This window comes from Scyliorhinus torazame, chromosome 15 (assembly GCF_047496885.1).
Source record: "Scyliorhinus torazame isolate Kashiwa2021f chromosome 15, sScyTor2.1, whole genome shotgun sequence".
Classification (NCBI taxonomy): domain Eukaryota; kingdom Metazoa; phylum Chordata; class Chondrichthyes; order Carcharhiniformes; family Scyliorhinidae; genus Scyliorhinus; species Scyliorhinus torazame.
Window position 1 is genome coordinate 173156281 of NC_092721.1, and position 23112 is coordinate 173179392.

At 46.5% G+C, this 23112-nt stretch overlaps 1 long non-coding RNA gene across 1 annotated transcript; it reads right to left on the reverse strand.

Moving 5' to 3' along the window:
• Positions 1-2428: 2428 nt before the first annotated feature.
• Positions 2429-23101, reverse strand: LOC140391456 (uncharacterized). The gene is made up of 2 exons (XR_011935080.1): positions 23028-23101; positions 2429-2807 (listed from the first exon to the last, which is right to left on the reverse strand). It is a non-coding gene; the product is annotated as an uncharacterized lncRNA (long non-coding RNA).
• Positions 23102-23112: the final 11 nt, after the last annotated feature.

A 23112-nucleotide genomic window follows, 5' to 3' on the forward strand; every position in this document is an offset into this window, starting at 1 on the left:
ACATGCCCTATGTAACCGATAGAAGATTTGAAGAATTCACATGCATCCTTCCGTATTCATCGTCCATAATTTTCTCGTCTCTGGAATATAGCATTTAAATTTTGAAGATGCTCTTCTTCATTCTTTCCAATAGCTAAGATATCGTCTAAGTAGCACTGGATTCCTTCTAGTCCGCTTGAAATTTGATGTATGGCCCGTTGGAACGACACAAGTGCAGACATGTTGCCAAATGGAAGTCTTGAAAATCTGAAAAGTCCTTTGTGTGTCATGAATGTCAAATATTGTTGTGAATCTGGGTCCACATTTATCTGGAGATAAGCCTGTCTAAGGTCAACTTTACTGAAATGCTGACCTCCAGCCAACCCAGCAAATAAATCATTAATGAAAGGCAGAGGTTACAGTACCGGATTGATAGTGAGTTTAAAATCACCCCATATTCATACCGAACCATCTTTCTTCATCAATGATAGTATCGTGGCCCAATCACTTATATTAACAGATTCAGGAACTCTCGTCTTAACCATCCTCTAATTCTGCCTCGACTTTAGACCTAATGGTATACAACATTGATGTAGCCTTTAAATATCTTGATTGGCTTTCGTCCTTAATTTTAAGCTTGACTGAGATCACTTTCAAGCTTCCCAGATCTCCATTAAAGACAATGGCATGTTTCTTGAAAATCTTCAGTTGACCTGCTTCAGACTGCAACAAGAGATACACCGCGGCCCAGTTTAGGTTTATTCTCCCCAGTCAGTTTCTCCCCATTTGGGTTGGATGGTTGCCTTTAACAACATGCAGGAACAAATCTGCGGTCTGACCGTTCAGCTGCGCATTGATACGACCCGCAATGGAAGCATTTCCCCAGGATAGGTTTTTAGTATTATCTTTGAGGGTTTTAAGATGATATGTTGCCGTTTTTCTTTGTAAACAGTTACTGGTGCCAACAAAACTGCTGCTGCAATGTCACCTCCATTTTCACCCATGTCCATCCAGTAAAAGTGCGATCCAGTAGCCTGTTTGCTGCAACTGCAATGGCCAGCAAGTTCAAACGATAGTTCATGATCTGACTGTGACTCTGGTCCTTTTTCACACCCTTTTTGTATCATGTAGATCCTATTCGCTCTATTTGATTTTCCATTTGACACACTTGGTTCGTGCCTTTTATTGTTCTTGTTTGGAACTTGTTTTTTCTTTCCCCAACACGTACATTCGATGTGCCCCCTTTTACCACAATTCCTGCATTTTCCATCTTTGCACCAGCAATCTGCGTGCCCAGTTTTTGCACATTGGTGTGTCTGGTTCAGGTCTCAGCGTTGTTTATGGATCCTAGTGCTCAAATTTAATTGTCAGACTTCCTTAGCTGCTAATTCCATACAGTTCGCGACTTCTAAATCCTTATTTAAGTTTAAGTTGCTTTCTGTTAATAACCTTTTGCATAGCTTTGCTTCGTAACACGCACATTAGTCTATCTCTGATGGTGTCGTTCAAGACATTTCCAAGTTCATGGTATTCAGATTTCTTCAAAGTAGCTACGAACTGTATGATTGATTCACCTTCATGGTGTTTATGTTTATGGAACCTGAATCTCTCGGCGATGACCAAAGGTTTAGGTGAGACGTGGCCCTGCAATATCTCTACAGTCTCATCATAGGTTTTCAAGCCTGGTTTTTCTGGTTGCACCAGACTTCACAGAAGGTTGAATGTCCCCCCCACATTGTACTCAGGAAAGTTGGGACTACAATATCTCTTGCAATTTTATGCACTTGGACAAAATAATCGAATGTTTCAGGATATGAGCTCCACCGCTCGTTGTTCTCATCACACAGCCCCACAGCGCCAGAAATCTCTGCCATTTTTACTATGGAAATGGTTTACGTAAACACGATGTGCCTCAAAATGTTTAGCATTACTTTGCTTCTTTTTTCAAACAAGGTATCCCTGAGCTCAAAGAACAAAGAACAAAGAAGAGTACAGCACAGGAGCAGGCACTTCGGCCGACCATGCTGCCCGTCTAAACTAAAAGCCTTTCAACCTGTTTCCTTTTGAGTTTTGCAACACCCCTAACTCTGAACTATTGCAGGGTACTTGCTACTCACAGTGCCACCTGTACTGTTCCAGCACTTTCTGGGCAGAGCACGTGGCTAGCTACTTTCCGGTTACGTTTCCTCCAAAATCTACATCTAAATTTCAGTTCCTTCAATGGTTGCTATCGATATTTGGCACCCCTCCATCGCCAGCTTTGGTGTAGTTAAGGTTTGAGCTTTAGAATCCTTTACGGACATCTACACACAGATTGATGATTTTTCAATTTTTTTTTTAGTTCTCTGGGAGTTTTCCAGCATGTTTCCGACCTCCTCATCGCCAGTTTTATTTGTGGTATTTATAAAGGGTAAGCTTGCAGACCACAAAGATACAAACAAACAGGAGCTTTATTGGAAAGGTGTTTACTTTATAGGCTGTTAGGATAGACTATTGATTTGCCCGTGTAAATGGCCGATGGTGCCATCAATACATCACGCGACTGGGCACTTAAAGTGACCTTGTTGCAATTAGGAACAAACATGAATACACATCAAGTATCATCAAGGAAGCCCATCTTCCAACCTCAAAATGCTTTGGAGATATACCTTCTTTTTCAGGTGGTCTATCTTCTTTCTCTAATGGTGGGTGAGTGATGTTGGGCGCCTTTTCAATATGGCATCCAGATATGATCGCAGGATTCATGGCATCATGCCTGGCCCACCATGGTTTATGGCGCTGGACCAGCCAGTGACGCCTACATCCCATGACTGAATTTTTTGTAAACCCTGGAGAAAAATCATCAGGACTTTAAAAAATATTTTTTACTGCATATTTTTAACAGATATAATAATATTGACTAATGGAAAAAAAAGTCAAGTAAGGTCCAATTGGGAAATGTGTCTTTTTGCTTTCCAATTGGCATCGGAAGGCAATGCATCACAAAAATGAGTATGTTGGCTGGAGTATGGAGGCAAGTCATATGAAGAAACCTCCAGGATTACATTGAATCACAGTTGACAACCCTATACACAATAAGCATGGCTTACAATAATATCCCCCTCAGTGGTTCAGCTGCCTTGAAGGTCTTTAGAATATAGAACATAGAACTGTACAGCACAGTACAGGCCCTTCGGCCCACAATGTTGTGCCGAGCTAGTCTGAAACTAAGACCAAATCAACCAACTCCCAATCATTCTAGTGCACTCCATCTGCCTATCCAATAACCGCTTGAAAGTTCCTAAAGTGTCTGACTCCACTACCACAGCTGGGAGTGCGTTCCACGCCCCAACCACTCTGAGTAAAGAACCTACCTCTGACATCCCTCCTATATCTTCCACCATGAACCTTATAGTTATGCCCCCTTGTAACAGCTACATCCACCCGAGGAAAAAGTCACTGAACGACCACTCTATCTATCCCTCTCATCATCTTATACACCTGAATTAAGTCACCTCTCATCCTCCTTCGGTCCAATGAGAAAAGCCCTAGCTCCCTCAACCTTTCCTCATAAGACCTACCCTCCAATCCAGGCTCCTTTGCACCCTATCCAATTCTTCAACATCCTTCCTATAATTAGGTGACCAGAACCTCACACAATACTCCAAATGTGGTCTAACCAAGGTCTTGTACCGTTGCAGCATAACCTCACGGCTCTTAAACTCAATCCCCCTGTTAACACACTATAGGCTTTCTTCACGGCCACTTAGGTGGCAACTTTCAGAGATCTATGGACATGAACTCCGAGATCTTTCTGCTCCTCCACATTCTTCAGAACACTACCGTTAACCCTGTAATCCGCATTCAAATTTGTCCTACCAAAATTAATCACCTCACACTTATCAGGGTTAAACTCCATCTGCCACTTTTCAGCCCAGCTCTGCATCCTATCAATGTCTCTTTGCAGCCTACAACAGCCCTCCACATTATCCACTACTCCACCAATCTTGGTGTCATCAGCAAATTTACTAACCCAACCTTCAACTCCATCATCCAAGTCATTGATAAAAATCACAAACAGCAGAGGACCCAGCACTGATCCCTGTGGTACACCGCTGGTGACTGGGCTCCAGGATGAAAATTTACCATCTACCACCACCCTCTGTCTTCTATGTGATAGCCAGTTACTGATCCAATTGGCCAAACTTCCCTCTATGTCATGCCTCCTTACTTTCTGCATGAGCCAACCATGGGGCACCTTATCAAACGCCTTACTAAAATTCATGTATATATGACATCAACTGATCTACCTTCATCTATGTACTTAGTTACCTCCTCAAAGAATACAATCAAACTTGTGAGGCAAGACTTAACCCTCACAAATCCGTGCTGACTATCCTGGATTCAGCTGTATCTTTCCAAATGATCATAAATCCTATCCCTCAAGACCCTTTACAATAATTTACCTATGACCGAAGTGAGACTAACCGGCCTATAATTCCCAGGGTTATACCTATTCCCTTTCTTGAACAAGGGGACAACATTCGCCTCTCTCCAGTCTTCTGGCACTATTCCTGTAGACGATGAGGACATAAAGATCAAAGCCAAAGGCTCTGCAATCTCATCCCTCGCCTCCCATAGAATCCTAGGATAAATCCCATCAGTCCCAGGGGACTTATCTATCCTCAGGCTTCTCAAAATTTCCAACACATCTTCCTTCCGAATATCTACCTCCTCCAGCCTACCAGCCTGTATTGCACTATCCTCAACAACATGGCCCCTCTCCTTTGTGAACACTGAAGAAAAGCATTCATTTAGGGCCTCTCCTATATCTTCAGACTCCATGCACATGTTCCCACTACTGTCCTTGACCGGCCTAACTTCACCTTGGTCATTCTTTTATTCCTCACATAAGTGTAAAACGCCTTGGGGTTTTCCTTAATCTTACCCACCAAGGACTTCTCATGCCCCCTCCTAGCTCTCCTAAGCCCTTTCTTGAGCTCCTTCCTAGCTATCTTGTATCCCTCAAGTGCCCTAACTGAACCTTGTTTTCTCATCCTTACATAAGCCCCCTTCTTCCTCTTGACAAGACATTCAACCTCATTTGTAAACCATCGTTCCCTCACTCAACCATTTCCTCCCTGCCTGACAGGGACATGCATATCAAGGACACGCAGTATTTGTTCCTTGAACAAGCTCCACATCTCAATTGTGCCTATCCCTGACAGTTCCTGTTTCCATCTTATGCTCCCCAATTCTTGCCTAATCGCATCGTAATTACCGTTACCCCAGTTATAAACCTTGCCCTGCCATATGTTCCTATCCCTCTCCATTGCTATAGTGAAAGTCACTGAATTGTGGTCACTATCTCCAAAGTGCTCTCCCACAACCAAATCTAACACTTGGCCCGGTTCATTACCTAGTACCATATCCAATGTGGCCCCGCCTCTTGTCGGTCTATCCACATATTGTGTGAGGAAGCCCTCCTGCACACACTGGATAAAAACTGCCCCATCCAAGCTATTCGAATTATAGTGGTTCCAATCAATATTTGGAAAGTTAAAGTCACCCATGACAACTACCCTGTGACTACCGCACCTATCCAAAATTTGCATTGCAATCTTTTCCTCCACATCTCTGTTACTGTTTAGGGGCCTATAAAAAAACTCCTAACAAAGTGACCGCTCCTTTCCTATTTCTAACTTCAGCCCACACTACCTCAGTAGACAGATCCTCCTCAAACTGCCTTTCTGCAGCCATTATACTATCCCTGATTAACAATGCTACTCCTCCACCTCTTTTACCACCTTCCCTAATCTTACTGAAACATCTAAACCCCGGAACCTTCAACAACCATTCCTGCCCCTGTTCTATCCACGTCCCCGTAATGGCCACAGCATCGTAGTCCCAGGTACCAATCCATGCTTCAAGCTCACCAACCTTATTCCTGATGCTCCTCACATTGAAGTCGACACACTTCAAACCACCTTCATGCCTGCAGGTCCACTCTTGTGACCTTGATACCTTCCTCAGTACTGCACTACCCTCAACTTCTTGAACTCCAGCAACGTTGTCTTTATGTCTCCAGCCTTCACTTGGAACTTACATCCTTAAATCATTCCCCCCTGAGAAAGCTTCATACAAATTCTCGTCCTCAGTTGTGTTATGGACTACATTCTGAAACCTTGGTATTTTTCCATGTCATGGCAACTGACATAAGTTTTATTTGTCTTCTTTAAACAGAGCAGCAGGGCAAGATCAGTCAAAATTGAAGCCTCAGATCACTTACTACCTGTGGGAAAACCTGTAGATCTCAGGGACAGAGGCCTTTGAAGGCGTTGGAGGCAGGTAAGGAAGAGACCATGTCCCAGCTGAAGGTCTGTCAGAACATTTGGTTTCTCTTCTCAATATTAATAAGCTAAATTAAAAGATCTTTCAACTGATACTGACATGTAAACTATGCACCAAAATAAATCATTCTAATTCTTTTCCTGTCCGCCCCTCTTTAGATGCATCACAGCAAAAAGATGCAAGGCAAGCCTTTCATAATCTTGGCACTGCAGCACCCAACCTCATTTGGTCCATTACTCCCAAGCTCCAGCTTAGAGATGTTTGTCGCAATTGTTACTGGGAGGCAGATGTGGAATATGGGAAAGCTGTTGTGCTGGGGGTTGGGTGGGGGGGGGGGGGGGGCCTTAGGTTTAAGGGCCTCGATTGTCCCACCACTGCTGGTATAGGAATAATTGGCAAACTTGTGCAATGCCCCTTGTAGGTGAGCAACCATAATATGGTAGAATTCTTCATTAAGATGGACAGTAATGTGGTTGATTCTGAGACAAGGGTCTTGTATCTGAATAAAGGAAACTACGATGGTATGAGGTGCAAGTTGGCTATGATGGATTGGGCAATGTTACTTAAAGGGATGAAGGTGGATAGGCAATGACAAATATACAAAAAGCGCATGTGTGAATTACAACAATTGTTCATTCCCGTCTGGCGCAAAAATAAAATGAGAAAGATGGCCAAAACCATGGCTTATAAGGGAAATTAGAGATAGTATTAAACCCCAGGAAGAGGCATGCAAATTGGCCAGAAAAAAACAGAAGACCTATAGATTGGGAGCAGTTTAGAATTCAGCAAAGGAGGCCAAAAGGATTGATTAAGAAGAGGGAAATAGAATCCAAGAGTAAGCTTGCAGGCAACATAAAAACTGACTGTAAAAGCTTCCATAGGTGTGTGAAGAGAAAATGATTTGTGAAGCAAATGTAGATCCCTTACAGTCAGAAACAGGGGAATTTATAATAAGGAACAAAGAAATGGCTGATCAACTAAATACTTTGGTTCTGTCCTCACAAAGGAGAACAAATAACTTACCAAAAATGTTAGGGAACATAGGGTTTAGTGAGAGGGAGGAACTGAAGGAAATCAGTATGTTAGAGAAATGGTTTTCGTGAAATTGATGGGATTCAAAGCCAATAAATCCCCAGGGCCTGATAATGTAAGCCTACGTGTGACACAAATAAAGTTTATTATTACTATTATTATCTACATCCCGGAGTACTTAAGTGGCCTTGGACGTGGGCGGCACGGTTGCACAATGGTTAGCACTGCTGCCTCATAGCACCAGGGACCCGGCTTCAATTCCAACCTTGGGTTACTGATGTGTGGAGTTCTCTCCATGTCTGCATGGGCCCCTTTGTGTAGTCATTTTCAAGCGCAGGGTCGAGGCCTGCGGATGGGTCGCAGGCAGGTGTTGGGTGGGCGCAGAGCGATCGGTCACGGCTTTCCTGATTGTGGGAAGAGGTACCCAACGACCGCGATCGGCTTATAAAAATACCAGCCCCGACTGGCTTTCAAGAATGCCGGCTATCCTGCACATATGTGCCTCCTCACTCAGATGTAACAGTGCGCAGGACCAGAGCCCAGTGGGGCAGCCCACTTCTTCAGTACATCAGCACGTTGTTCTAGGAACAGATTTTTTTCTTAATCAATTAGTCTTCCAGCCAAAAGCAGCGGCAGAGAGTAGGTCACATGCCCTGTACACTGACGTCATGTACTCTGGGCGTGAAATTACTAAGGAGAGCTTACTTTGTTTTGTAGCTGCCAGCAAGCAAACAACAGGACTGTGTGAAGAACTGAAGATGAATCTTTTTGGACTACGGAAGAGAGGACCACAGACACAAACAGGCCAGGATCACATAACTGAATCTGTTGGAGAGAGCTTCACAGGACAGTGGCGGCAGGACAAATCAGTGATGGTGTGAACTCACGGACCTCTGATGAATAACCAATACAGAAATGTAACATTGAATGACAAAGCAAGTGCGATCATGAGGACCAAGCAGGCTCATCTGCCACACTAAAGGTAAGCAAAAATTTGAGTTGCGAAGTTCAGGTGCTGTGGGCTATGAGGTTCGGGCGGCGTGGGCCACGAAGGTTGGCTAACGTGGGTCGCGAAGGTCGCAAGAGGATCTAACCACTGTCCCTTGACATTCAATGGCATTACCATCGCTGAATCTCCCACAATCAACATCCTGGGGATTACCATTGATCAGAAACTGCACAATGGAGTTTCCTCTCCAAGTCACTCACCCTGACTTGGAAATATATCGCCGCTCTTTCATTGTTACTGGAGCAACATTCTGGAACCCCCTCCCTAATAGCACAGTGGGTGTACCTACACCTCAAGAACTGCAGCGGTTCAAGAAGGCAACTCACCACCACCTTCTGAAGGGCAACTAGGGATGGGCAATAAATGGTGGCCTAACCAGCGACGCCCACATCCCGTAAATTAAGTTTTAAAAAGCTGGCATAGGTCCAAAGGTCGGCAGGTAGTAAAAATGGCTCCCCGGAAAAAATGTTTGAAAACACTGCCTGTGTCCAAAGATGTGCAAATGGGATTACGGGGATAGGGTGGGGAGTGGGCCTGGTAGGGTGTTCTTCCAGATGGTCGATGCAAACTCGATGCGCCAAATGACCTCTTTCTGCACTGTAGGGATTCTATGGGCGTGATCCTCTGGCCACACTACCCCGGAGAAGCAGATCGCCGCATCGCAGTGTGGCCGTTGAAAGCCGGGAGATCTCACATCCGGGATCTACTTGGTTCACAGCGCCTCGCGAGATTCAACACAATCCCGCAAGACGTTGCAAGGGGAATCCCTCCCACAATGGGCGGGATCACTTTTTAGCAAATCTGCATATTAGAGCGAGTCAGTAATCCACACTCTGACGTGTATATTCCCAAGGTACCTGAGGCTTTTGGATGGTGCTATCAAATGAGGCTTGGTGGGTTGATGCTGCAATGCATATTTAGATGGTACACACTGCTGCCACTGTGTGTCAGTGATGGAGGGAGAGAATGTTGAATGTGGGGTGAGGTGACAGTCAAGCGGATTGCTTTGTCCTGGATGGTGTTGAGCATCTTGAGTGTTTTTGGAGCTGCACTTATCCAGGCAAGTATTCCATCACACTGCTGACTTGTGCCATGTAGATGGTGGACAGGTTTTGCGGAATCAGGACATGAATTAATTGCCACAGAATTCTCAGCCTCTGACCTGCTGTTTTAGCCACAGTATTAATATGTTGCTAGCGGGGGATTCAGCCATGGTAATGCCATTGAATGGCAAAGGGAGCTGGTTAGGTTTTTTCTTGTTGGAAATATAAATTGGATGGCACTTGCGTTGCATGAAAGTTACTATCCACTTATCAACCCAAGCCAGGACATTGTCCAGGTCTTGCTGCATATGGGCATGGACTGCTTCATTATCTGAGGAGTCACCAATGGTGCTCAACAAGGTGGATTAATTAGTGAACATCTCTAGTTCTGACTCTATGTTGGAGGGAAGGGGATGAAACAACTGAAGCCAAGGACACGTCCCTGAGGAACTCCTGCATTGATATCTTGGTACTGAGATGATTGACCTCCAACAACCATTATCATTTCCTTTATGCTGGGTATGACACCAATCACTGCAGAATTTTCCTTCATTCCCAATGACTCCAATTTTGCTCGGGCTGCAAGATGCCAAACTTTGTCAAATACTGCCTCGATGTCAAGGGTAGTCACTCTCACCTCACCTCTTGAGTTCAACCCATTTGTCCATGTTTGGACAAAGGCTGCAATGAGGTCAGGAGTTGAATGGCCCTTGTGGGATCCAAACTGAGCAGATTATTGCTGTACAAGTGCTGCTTGATAGCACTGTCGACGACCCCTTCCATCACCTCTTTCATGTTATATAACTCTGTGATAGCTTCTTTTGAAAAGTAACGTTTGTGCCAGTATAAGTGTATTTATATATTTCCTTCCATGAGCTCAGTGGCTGGAATTCTCTGGCCATTGGGGTTCACTTTTCCCGCTGGCAGCACATTCCTTCCTGAAGGTTTCCTGACAGCATGGGATGGCTTCAATGGGAAATCCCATTGACAAGCAGCAGGAAACAGAGCAATTCACCACCTGCGAATGATGCGTCGCCAAGAAACATGTGGCTGGGGAACCGGATAATCCTGTTCAGTAGGTCCCAAAGAGCTGAACAGTCATTGGAGTCAAAGTTGAAATGCCAAAAACACAGCAACCTGTTTGTGGGCAGAAAGGTTCCACAAACAGCAATCTGATAACAAATGGATACGTATTTTTTCAATGCTGAGATGTGAGTATAGCTGGCCGGCCAGCATTTTTTGCGCATCCCTATTTGCCCTTCAACTGAGTAGCTTGCTAAGCCATTTAAGTGTCAAACACATTGCTGCTTAGTGGGGAGGAAATTAGACTATGTCGGTCTGGCGAGACCTGTGGGAGATAGAGGGGGTGTTACGCATTGAACTATGTTTATATCTGTACTTGTGTCTTTTGTTAGTATAAAACCACAAATGCCTCAATAAAATGTTTTTAAAATACACTACATTGCTGCAGATCTGCAGTCACATGTAGGTCAGACCAGGGAAGGATAGCAGATTTCCTTCCGTTAACGACATTCGTGAACCAGATGGGTTTTTATGATAATTGACAATGGTTAGGCGGCACGGTGGTGCAGTGGTTACCACTGCTACCCCACGGCACCGAGAATACGGGTTTGATCCCGGCACCGGGTCACTGTCCGTGTGGAGTTTGCACATTCTCCCTGTGTCTGTGTATTTCACCCCCACAACCCAAAGATGTGCAGAGTAGGTGGATGGGCCACGCTAAATTGCCACTTAATTGGGAAAAAAAGAATTGGGTACTCTAAAGTTATTTTTTAAAAAGACAATGGTTTCATGGTCATCATTAGACTTTTAATTCCAAACTGTTATGGAATTGAAATTCTACCCTCTGTCATGGTGGGATTTGAACCAGGGTCCTCAGAGCATTATACTGGATCTCTGGATTACTAGCCCAGTGACAATAATATTCCGTCACCATCGCCACTAAATTGTGTCATGGGATCTTTTACATCGGCTTGTGGGCCAAGCAGGACCTTGGTTTAATATCTCATTTTATAGGTTGGACCTCTGACAGTTCCACACTCCCACAATACTGCACTGGAGTGTCACCCTGAATTATGTGCTTAAACTTCAGCATTGGAAGGCAAAAACCTCTCTCATGAGTTTCACACTCATGGTAGTTTCCTGCCCCCCCCCCCCCCCCCCCACACACACACCGGTGTGAGGCTGTCAGTGGGTGGGTGTCATGTACCTGCAATGTTGCCTTACTATCCTGATTCAACCATTTCTCCTTTTTCTAAGAAGCAAAGAGGGGGATCCCTGAAAAATAATCCATGTGCCCAACCTGATCAAGGAGGAGGTAAGGGGAAACAAGCATGGCAATTTTTAAAAAGTAATCATTCATGGGATGTGGTTGTCACTGGCTGGGCCAGCTTTTATTGCCCATCTTTAACTGCCCTTGAATTGAGTAGCTTGCGAGAGCATTTCAGCGGGCATTTAAGAGTCAAGCACATTGCTGTGGATCTGGAGTCACATGTAGACCAGACCAGATAAGGATGGCAGATTTCCTTCCCTAAAGGGAATGGTAGGATCCCTCGAGCATTATTCTGGATTTCTAGATTACTATTCCAGTGACAATATCACTACATCATCGCCTCCCCAATGGCAAATGGCATAGATGATAAACAGAAAACATAATAAAAATGTATTTGCAACAAGTCACTAAATAATTAGGGGCTAGTTTAGCACACTGGGCTAAATCGCTGGCTTTTAAAGCAGACCAAGGCAGGCCAGCAACACGGTTCGATTCCCGTACCAGCATCCCGAACAGGCGCTGGAATGGGGCGACTAGGGGCTTTTCACAGTAACTTCATTGAAGCCTACTCGTGACAATAAGCGATTTTCATTTCATTTCATTTTCAAATATATTTCTTTAAGATGGCATCTGCCTTCAGATTAGGGTCTACTACCCTTGGGAGCTAATTTTATCTTGTCAGGGTTAAGTCACACCTTGAATGAAGAGGAAATCCCTCCTAAAAGTGGCCAATCACCTTTTCATGTACACCAGAAATGCTGGTAGAAAACCGATTCACTGTAAAGGTTACAGAGATTTGACATATCTGACCTCAACTCTTGACAATATTTTTCAGTGCATTGTCACCCACACTTTTTTTTACCCTTTGGGGAATAATGGGGGAAGATGGCAGAAGAATTCCCAAGCTGATTATCAACCAGTTGAAACGCATTGAACACTCCTTCGATGGCCAACAAGTTCCTGGCGTTGGACTCAAACCTGGAGATTCTGGTCCACCGATAGGGACACTGCCAATACACCACATGGCCTCCTTCCTTGTCAAATCAAGCCATATGATGCAGAAAAATCAGGCTCCAGTATCCCCAGGAAGAGAGAAAACAGTATTTGGAAAAATTGAAAATAATTATTATCACCCTGTTTGCAAGTACAGCACTGTCTAAGAGTAACAGCGCTGGCGTTGGAAATTAATATTATGATAGAAGGTCATAATTATTATGGAAAATTATAACGAATATGTTGTAATTTAACAGCACTCTCTGCTGGATGATATAACATTGCATCCAAATCAGAGTGTTACTTTTCTTCCTCCATCTAGATAAATATATAAATTAAAATTGCTTGATTTATGGTCAGGTTTGGACACGTTTGCATGTCTATCAATTTGTGGTGAAACAGGATGATTGGTTAGACAGAACTCGGTTACCCTGATTGGGCATTTCTTCATTTGCAGATTTCGTATCACAAATTTCATATTAATATTACTTTGTACCGGTCACATTTTGAACACAAAATAAATAAAAAGGTTAATTGAAAAAAAAACTCAAAACGAAAAAAACTGTCACTTGAAAAATGTTTGCAATATACTTAAAACTAGCTCAGATAGATCTGGGGCTGGATTCTCCCAAAATGGGACTATGTCCCCACGCCAGCGTAAAAACGCTGGGGTTTTACTCTGGAGATTCCTGCTAAAAAGATCAGCTACTTCAATCCCATGCAGGGGGCTAACAGAGACCCAGAGTAATTCATGCAGCTTTAGCTGCGGATACGTGCCCCCGCACTTCCGGTTTTGAGTCCACGCATGCGCACAGCGGCGGCCTCCAGGAGCTGCGCTGAGCCTCATGGCGGGCTCGGACCACGGAGGCAGATTAAAAACGTACACCCCCCCCAATCGGCTGCGCGCCTGAGGATCTGACCCCATGGATATTAACCACGGCTGCCTATAAGGCAACCCCCCCCCCCCCCCCCCCCGGTGTCCGCTTCCCCCGCACCCCCGATCAGGACTGAGTCCGCAGCCACCACGCGAGCATCCCGACCGGCAATAGCAGGTTTGTTCCACGCTGTCGGGAACTCGGCCGGTCGGGAACGGATGATCGCTGGGCGGGCCGCTGGTAATAGGCCCCCAGCCATGCGGCGTACTCCGTGGTCAAGCTGATTCTTGGCTCCCAGAGAATCACCGAACCGGCGGCGGGCCCGATTTCGGCGTGAAATTGGATTCTCTGCCCCTGCGCCAAACGCAATTTCGGCACGGGGCTGCAGAGAATCCAGTGTCTGGTTTTAAAGTTTTAAATCATTTTAAGAAAGGAACTGTGGAATTATTTCTTGTTGTTTATTTATTGTCTCAAGATATTTTGTACTGATTGTTTCTTTACCTGACACCTCCGAAACAGCAAGGTCTGGATTCTCCATTTCTGAGACTGTGCTGACGCCAACGGAGACGTTAGCGACAGAAAAATCGGTGCCACACCTGCCCCGATTCTGCTACTATTAAGGGGCTAGCACCTGCGCCACGTGGAACACAATCGATTCCAATGAAAAAGGGTGCCGGACTCACCGGGTCCGTGATTGACACTCAGGAGGCTGACAAGCTGCAGCCGCACATAAACGATTCTCTCCCCACACACACCATCCCAGCCAACAAGATGGTTGAAAGGAGAGTAGCTCCACGCTTCACGGACACCGAATTGGAAACCCTCCTGGACGCCGTGGAGGAAAGGAGGATGACCCTGTGCACCAGCCCGGGAAAGAGGCAGCCAGCCACTGCCATTCGTCGTGCCTGGGCTCAGGTTGCAGATTTGGTCAGCAGTGAGCAATGTCGTCCAGACCGGCCTGCAGTGCCGGAAGAAACTGCCAGACCTCCTCAGGGCGGCAGGGTGCAGGCAGCGCGATGCCCCGGCAATAACCCCGCCCCTCCCACACGGCCGTAACCCGGCCCCTCCCTGCCGGAGGACGGCCGAACCCCCACCCTGCCCACATGCCAGCACCCATACCAGTCGCCATGGCCGGGTGAGGCCACCAGCTACCCATTCCTTGGGCTGCCTAACACTGTCATTTTATGTGTCACCCCCTCCCCCCCAAGGAGAAGGCCGCCCATCATAACGGCGGGAGCGGGAGAAAACAGAAGGATGACCACCAGACCTGCAGCCGAGCAGAGGGCCCTGGACGTGCCCAGAACAGGTCACTGAGGTGGAGTGAAGGCCAAGAGCGAGGAAGTGAAACCCCGATGAGTTGCAGTTCCCCATGTCACGTGTGTCGACACCCCACCCTACCCCGCTCAACCCCACACCACACTCACCCCCCTCACACATCATCCTCACTGTGCACCACCCTCACCCAACACCACCAAGCCCCTGCCCCCCTCCTGCCCCTACACCTACACCCACACCCCACGGTCTAATCATGCATTTTGTCTGGTCTTGCAGGACCTGCCAAAGATGGGGCGGGTCCATCAGGCGCCCCCCCGCCCCAAGCCAGTGCCACAGCTGGAGTCCCCCCCCCATCCCCCGGGTGAGCCGAGCACTGACACGAAGAGTAGCTCAGACACCAGCCCACCGCCTGAGACTCATGGGACCCCGGGGTTCGGGTCGGAGGTTGACAGTGATTTCCTGTCACAGCTGTCTCCAACACCCTCCAACATCCCAGAGACACTCATGGGCACTTGAGTGAAAAGGCTCCTGAGACATGCTCTGGTGCGCACCACACAGTTGATCCGGTACAGCAAATGGAGGGAGGAGCACCCAAGAGGGCGATGGTCGGAGGGCAGGCCGGCTACAGGAACCAGCTGCTTTCCAGACGGTCTCAGGCTTTTGGAACACAGTCCCATCTACTGTGGAGATGCAGTCGCAAAGCCAGGTGTTGTGGGCGAGCATCCAGCGCCTGCAGGCACAGTTGAGGAGTCCATCCGCTTGCAGGAGCAGGAGGTGGTTCCTATCATGCATGCCACCCAGGCCAACACCGCACGGATGGGTCCACGGTGGAAGCATTGGGGACGGCGGTTTTGGCTATGGATCAGCATGTGCACGGCCTAGGGCATTCTGTGCAAGCATTGGCCGAGGTCCAGGACAGTGCTGCCATCTCACAGGCAGCCAAATGCCAGAGACATCTGGACTTTGCAACGGCATTCCTGAGCATGGCCCAGTCACGGCAGGCCAAGGCTGGGAACGTCGGCGGTATTGCTCAGGCGCTGGCCAACATGGCGCAGAGACAGAGGGAGATGGCGTAGTCACTGACTGATGTACACAAACCCAGAAGGTGGTTGCACAGTCGCAGTGTGATGTGGCGCAGTCCCAGGCGGAGATGGTCCACTCCCTGTGCTCCATGGCCGCAGCATGCAGACCTTGGTCGAGACCAGAGCGGGCCTCCAAGCCTGGCAGCGCCACATGGCAGGGGATCTTCAGGGGGCAGCTCTGCTCGCACCCCCGTGCCATGGAGTAGCCCAAGGGCCATCGGGCAAACCGAGGGAGGAGGAGATGATGGGGCACATGCTGATGATTCCCGCAGGTGAGGTGCCGGAACATCGCAACAACACGGACTCTCTCCCTCCTGTCTCTGCCACATCCGGTGGTCAGAACAGGGCAGCACCATGCCACCCGGGACGTCAAAGGAGCAGCCAGGCCCATCCAGGAACTTTCGCCCCAAAAGACGCCCGCCAACTGTGCCTTGTCGCAGGGCAGGAGTCACAGCAGGGCGCCTCCACTCCTGCTGTACCATCTGGGGATCCACTTAGACGTAGTGTTAGGGCCCGTAAGGCCAAAATGTTAGACACCAGTTGAGTTGGCACGGGTGCAGGGCACAATTTAGTTACGAGCTCGGGCACAAATCTGTATATATTTGTTCACAATAAACACTTGTTACCACTGTTACAACCTGTCCCGGTGCTCTGTTTGATGGGTGTGAGAGGTGGTCGGGTCTGGGCTGGTCGTGAGGGAGGGAATGTTGCAGGCTTGTGGGTGGCCCATGCTCCCCACCCTTCCCTCCTCCCGCCCCGACTGTCCCCACCACCGCCATCCCCAGGAATTTGATGAGACCGTATGATGGGCATGGCCAGCTCACTTGCAGGGATCACCCAGGTGGAAAGTGCTACCATGGGCATGAGTCAGACGTCATACGATGTGGACCACCAGGACTCATCGCAGAGCACGTTGTCATCATCATCCATCCCATGGATGAGACCCACTGTTACTGCTAACCCAGGGCCCCCATCCTGTAGTGCGGCAGGTATGTATCACGGAGAGGGTGCATGCGGGTTTGGCCAGGGTGGGAAGTGAGGGTGAGTGGGATTGGGATGCGGTGTCTGTGCCTCTGGCCAGTCATGCCCCCACTTCGACAACCTCTACCCCTACCTCCTAGTTGGTGAAACTGGTGGCGATCAAAGCGTCCCGTGCACGTTTTCCATGGCGCACATGTCATGCGCCGTCCCGTATCTGCGTGGGTCCCTTGTCCTGCAAGTCCTCGCCCTCCCCCACATCCTCCTCATCAGACGAGGCCTGGCTGTATTGATCCGCCTGGGCATATAGTCTCCGTTACGGCATGGATACACCTTTGCACCGAAGTCTGAGATCCCGGGCAGGTTCCAACTCGGCGCCTGGAAGGACCCTGTGGTGTAAAGGTTCAGGGCAACTGTCACCTTGAAGGTCACCGTGAGTGGGTGTCCTACCCGATATACCCGCGGTGCCAGGTGTGCCATCATCTGGCAGATGTGTCACACCGTCTCTCTGCTCAGCCGGAGTCTTCGACGGCATGCCCCCTCCGGCAGATCCTCAAATTTCAGGCGCTACCTGTACACACGAGGCCTCATGCGGCGCCTCCTTGGTACCTCCTTCCAATCACTAAATAGTCTGTAAAGAAAATCTGTAACATTAGCAAGAATAATAAACAAAAAACTATCAAGGATTTCATACAGCAGTTTTTTTAAATTAATGGTTCACTTAGAGGTTCTAAAACATGAATAAAATGTCAGAGTTAACAGTATATTCATTTTTTTTAAATGATGAGATCAGACTGTCAAAGGTTTGGTCTCAAACCGTTTCTAATATCCTTCAATGATCCGCAAAAAATACATCTCAAATTACTTGTGTATGTGTTCAACAGTGATATTGTTGTTTTTGCTGATTACACCACTCTTTGTAGAGCAATTAACTTGCTGTCTGAAAGAAAAGTCATGACCAAACTGCAAAGAGATAATGACATGACTGGCCAGTAAGCAGGCAAATTTAATATATTAGTTTGGGAGATCAAAAGACAAAGTCAGAAATTCTGTCGAAAAATATTGCGGCTGATCCATAAACCTTGAGCGCCCTGCTGCACCATTAGGTGATAGAGCAGGAAATGGTCTTAGTAAATAAACAACTCTACTCAGGAGTCAGGTCCCTTGAGTAACTACCATCCATCTCCAGAATTTCATCCATCAAACGCTGGCGTTCCTCTCTCACGTGGGGTGGCTTCAATGGGAATTCCCACTGACAGTGGTGGGAAACAGAGAATTCTGCTGCTAGCAAATGGCGCGCTGCCTCCTGCCGCCATGAAACAAGTGGCTGGGAGGCCGAGGATACCACCTCTTGGGTCCAATGTATCTAAACTAATTGAAATTTATCTCTGCAACCTATTATTGTGCTTCAGAAAAGTAACCTCTGTTGATGTATCTGTAAAAAGTAAACTCTGCCTCAAATGTTGGAATATTCATGTTCGGTCACTTTCAGAGTTGTCAACATTTGAAGAAATGCTAGGGTTACACATTATAATTAATGTTTGTGATCAGAGAGAGACTTTAGATTGTAAACCCATTTAAATATAAGGAACTGTATTTATTTTTTAAGACCGATCCCAATGCCACGGTGGAATGTCTGGTATTGATGCAGCTCAGAAAATCACAAGGTTAATTGGCCATTGGGGCTGGGTTTGCTGATCTCAGTCTGGATTCTAATTAATGTTTGGGAATTGGCTTCAATAACTCCAATAATCTGCCGATAATATTATTTCTGAATGTTATCCAGACAATGCAAAATGCTAATGGCCGGATTTCTCCGGCCGTTCACTGGCTGTAGTATTCTCTGGTCCCGTCGGCAGCACACCCCCGCCCGCAGGTTTCCCGGCAACGTGGGATGGTTTCAATGGGAATTCCCACTGACCGTGCCAGGAACGGAGAGTCTCGCCGCCAGTAAATGATGCGCTGCCTTCCTCCACAAGTGGATGGGAGGCCAGAGAATCACACCCCATAGGTCCAAATTATCTTAAAGTTTGAATCAAAAATGATTAATTTGTCAACTCTAATTAAGGGCACTTAGTATTGTCATGTGAGAGCACCTTTAAGAAATGTGTTTATAAATGGGTGTGTATATAAATATCTGTAGTGAGAGTACCTTTACGAAATGGGTGTTTACTACTGCAGTGATGTCAGAGTGTGGGTGGAGCTGGGCTGTCTGTCAGCTTTGTACTTTCGTTTTTGAGCAGGCTGCAGGGTGTGTTTCAGTTTCATTTTCAGTGTTGGAGCTGAAGCCAGCCCAAGCAGGTGTACTGCTGTTCTCTCTGCCATCAAAAGACTATCTCTTGATCATTTGGTGAATTCAGAATTATAAATGTTCTCAGTAGTGAATGTAAACCTAATGTGCTTCTGTTGAAAGGTGTTTTAAGTCTTATGGATGTTAAAAGGAAAGCTTAAAGGATTACTTAGTGTTGTATTCTTTGGGGATTGTGTTTGAATTAATGGTTGCTAAGATGTTCACTGTATGGTTTAAAAAGGTTAGCTTGAGTTCATAGAATAAACATTGTTTTGCTTTAAATTTCCATTTCTGCTGCACCACACCTGTAGAGTGGGCTGTTTGCTCCCCATACCACAATCTATTAAAAGTTGTGGGCCAGGTGAACTCCATGATACACTTTGGAGTTCTCTAAACCCTGGCCCATAGCAGTATGCTGCCTTGTTACTATGATCAGTTAATAAAAATCCAACTGTTAAGATCTCCAATTGCTAAGATTACTCTTTGAAGGTTTTCAAGTGAAATGTATGTGGAACACTGAATTCCCCACTGAATTGTACAAATAGTTTACAGCAATGAAACATGCATTCAGTCACACAGGTTTATGCCATTGTTTATGCTCTACATGAGCCTCCCTCCATATTTTTTAACATTTTGGCACCGGTGGCAAGGGCAGAATTTGTTGCCCATCCCTAATTGCTCTTGCCCTTGGAATGAGTGACTTTCTTTCAGAAAGCATTCAAGAGTCAACCACAGTTCTGTGGATCTGGAGTCACATGTAGATCAAACCAGATGACGATGGCAGGGCGCCACGGTAGCACCGTGGTTAGAACTGTTGCTTCACAACGCCTGGGACATGGGTTTGATTCCCGTTTGCGCCACTGTCTGTGTGGAGTCTGCACGTTCTCCCCGTGTTTGCGTTGGTTTTCTCTGGGTGCTCCAGTTTCCTCCTAGAAGTCCTGAAAGACGTGCTTGTTAGGTGAATTGGACATTCTGAATTCTCCCTCAGTGTACCCGAACAGGCGCTGGAATGTGGCAACTAGGGGATTTTCACAGTAATTTCATTGTAGCCTACTTGTGAGACTAATAAAGATTATTATAATATTTCCCTCCCTAAAGGACAGTAGTGAAACAAAGAGTATTTTACAACAGTCAATGTAGTTTCATGGTCACCATTACTGTGACAAACGTTATATTCTAGATGTATTAAATTAATTTAAATTTAATAGTGGGATTTGAACACCTGCCCTCAGGTAGCTGGGTCTCTGGATTACTAGTTTACTGACATTACCACAGGCCACCCTTGAAATGAAAATCGCTTGTCACAAGTAGGCTTCAAATTAAGTTACTGTGAAAAGCCCCTAGTCGCCACATTTCAGCGCCTGTTCGGGGAGGCTGTTACGGGAATCGAACCGTGCTGCTGGCCTGCCTGGGTCTGCTTTCAAAGCCAGCGATTTAGCCCTGTGCTAAACTGCCCCAGTTACACATACACATTGCCCTTGATGTTTTGGAAATTGCTGTATAAAAGCATGTATATTTGTTACCGAGGAGGACAGCTTGAGTTGGGGAATTTCATGACTTGGCAGACCTACCTCAGTTTAAAGTGTCCCATTGAGCACAATTTCTGCTCTGGGGATGGGTGGGTGGGAATGGGCCAGGCCCACAGAACCCAGAAGCTGTTCAGCTCTCATCCCTCACAATTCCTCACCCTCCACTCCAAGGCCCTACATGCCCCATGCCACTTCAAAAGCAAAGCACTCAGTATCCTCCATGGAAAGACCTCAGGTGTCATGTGGAGTTGGAAAAAATTACTTCTAACGCTCTAATGCAGCTTCATTCCTGAACAGTTGATAGTGAAAAATATCTCTCATTTATGAATCCCATTCAAAGCTTTTAAATCTCAAGTCATTAATCTCTTTAAAAATGACACTTCTATTCACATCATTGATGGCTATTCCTTTAATAGCAACATTAGACTGTCAATCAGAAAGTCAGCAAGGAATCAATGGGCCAAATTACCTTCTTTTGAACTGGAATAATTATGTGATCAAACTGTGAACTTCCTGCTATGGCAATTGTAGCTTTTGAAACTTAGCTGAGCGTTCAAAATTACATAATAGTCATAGAAAATAGGAGCAAGAGTAGGCCATTTGGCCCTTTGAGCCTGCTCTGCCATTCATTATGGTCATGGCTGATCATCCAACTCAATAGCTTATTCCTGCCTTCCCCCAAGTCCATTGAACCCCTTTGCCTTAAGAGCTATATCTAACTCCTTCTTGAAACATACAATATTTATGTCTTAACTCAACTACTTTCTGTGGCAGTGAATTCCACAGGCTCACCACTCTCTGGAAATTTTTCCTCATCTCCGTCCTAAATGGTCTACCCCGAATCCTCAGACTTAGTCCTGAGGAAATGTCATTAAAGAATTCTATTGAAAACTGATAATTTTTTCTCAGTTACACCAGAGGGCCTGTCATTTAAAGCAGACGTGGTTCCCCAACATATGCCAATCATCATGGATGAATCATCAACCTTCCCAATGTATCCTGGATTTGACTTTTGAAAATCTGGTCACCCTACCTGAAAATGAAAATTGAAAATCGCTTATTGTCACAAGGAGGCTTCAATGAAGTTACTGTGAAAAGCCCCGAGTCGCCACATTCCGGCACCTGTTTGGGGAGGCCGATATGGGAATTGAACCGTGCTGCTGGCCTGCCTTGGTCTGCTTTAAAAGCCAGCTATTTAGCCCAGTATGCTAAACCAGTCCCTTGAGTCACAAGGTTTGGGGTTCAACAAAAGAACAAAGAAAATTACAGCGCAGGAACAGGCCCTTCTCCCGCCAAGCCTGCACCAACCATGCTGCCTGTCTGAACAAAAAACCCTACCCTTCCTGGGGACCATATCCCTCCTTTTCCATCCTATTCATGTATTTGTCAAAACGTCCCTTAAAAGTGACAATCATATCTGCTTCCACTACGACCCCTGGCAGCAAGTTCCCTCTGTGTAAATAACATGCATCGTACATCTCCTTTAAACCTTGCCCCTTAAACCTATGCCCCCAGTAATTGACTCTTTCACCCTGGGAAAAAGCTTCTGAATATCCACTCTGTCCATGCCCTTCATAATCTTATGGAGATGCCGGCATTGGACTGGGGTGGGCACAGTAAGGAGTCACAAGTAGGCTTACATTGCAATGAAGTTACTGTGAAAAGCCCCTAGTCGTCACATTCCGGCACCTGTTCTGGTACACAGAGGGAGAATTCAGAATGTCCAAATTACCTAACAGCACGTCTTTCGGGACTTGTGGGAGGAAACCGGAGCACCCGGGGTAAACCCACACAGGCATGGGGAGAACGTGCAGACTCCACCCAGACAGTGACCCAAGCGGGAATCAAACCTAGGACCCTGGAGCTGTGAAGCAACAGTGCTACCCACCGTGTTACCGTGCTGCCCACACATGATGAAGAAGCTGCGCTCTGAAAACTAGTGACTCCAAACAAACCTGTTGGACTTAAACCTGGTGTTGTAATACTTCATAATCTTGTAGACTTCTATCAGGGGTGACTTCAAGAGCTCAGCACAAAATTCAAGTCTAACACTCCAGCTTTGTACTGAGGAAATGCTGCACTGTCAGAGGCGCTGCCTTTTGGATGAGATGTTAAACCAAAGCCCTATTTTGTGGGACAGATGTAAAATATCCCGAGGCCGTGGCAGTATTTCGAAGAAGAATTGGAGACTTGGCCCCGGTCTGCTCGGCAATATTTATCCCTCAATCAGTGTCACGAATAAAAAAAAGATTATCTGGTCTTAAAAACAGCAAGTGCTGGAGAAACCCAGCAGGCCTGGCAGCGTCTGTGGAGACAAACCTGAGTTTACGTTTTGAGATCAACATATCTTCGGACCTGCTAAATTTTCCCATCACTTTCTGGAGGGGGGGGGGGAGGAGAGGAG